Source organism: Orycteropus afer, unplaced genomic scaffold (genome assembly GCF_000298275.1).
Source record: "Orycteropus afer afer isolate SDZICR_OR568_19922 unplaced genomic scaffold, OryAfe1.0 scaffold00809, whole genome shotgun sequence".
Classification (NCBI taxonomy): Eukaryota; Metazoa; Chordata; class Mammalia; order Tubulidentata; family Orycteropodidae; genus Orycteropus; species Orycteropus afer.
In genome coordinates, this window is record NW_006922396.1 from 189,319 (window position 1) to 190,258 (window position 940).

Consider the following 940-nt stretch of genomic DNA (forward strand, 5'->3'; position numbering starts at 1 on the left):
ACCTTCAAAATGGCGGCACCCTCTGGACCGGCAAAAGTCCACAGCTCAGCCCACCTTTCTCTTCACCTTCTCCATTTGTTCCCCAGCCACCGTCCATAGTCCTCTGTGCAGTCCCTGGCTAGCAGGGTGATCTTTAGGTTAATTCTTAAGTCCTACCACCACAGGAATCTGCGAGAGCGCTGTCTCTTTAAATATCCAAAATAGTCAAGCGGCTTTTTAAACCTACAAAATGGCGGCCCTCTCGGGACCGGCAAAAGTCCACAACTCAGCCCACCTTTCTCTTCACTTTCTCTGTTTGTTCCCTAGCCACTGTGCATAGTCCTTGGTGCAGTCCCTGCCTAGCAGCGTGATTTTTAGGTTAATTCGTAAGTCCTATCACCACAGGAATCTGCGAGAGCGCTGTCTCTTTAAATGTCCAAAATAGTCAAGCCGCTTTTTAAACCTATAAAATGGCAGCACCCTCGGGACCTGCAAAAGTCCACAGCTCAGCCCACCTTTCTCTCACCTTCTCTGTTTGTTCCCCAGCCACCGTGCATAGTCCGTGCAGTCCCTGGCTAGCATGGTGATTTTTAGGTTAATTCTTAGGTCCTACCACCAGTTGGGAATCTCTAAGCCGCCTGTACTGTCCGGGTCGCTCAGTTCGCTGTCAGACCACAGCTCCGTATTTCTCCTCTTTTTGATATTTTCACGCAAATTCTTCTGATAGTTGGGGTTTAGTCCACTGTTGTATCCTTCCCTTCAAGGCTCAGGGGTCCAAGATTATCTTCTATGTGTGTGTTAATTGGTTTCCCTTTTCTTTGTTGAAGAGGGTCTGTGCAGTCCTTCTGCCTAGTCTGCCATCTTGCCGGAACTCCCTTCTGTGGCTTTATAGTTGGTTATGAGATTTGGCAGTGTGAGACCTATTTGATTTTATCAAATGCTTTTTCTTCATTCATATGAT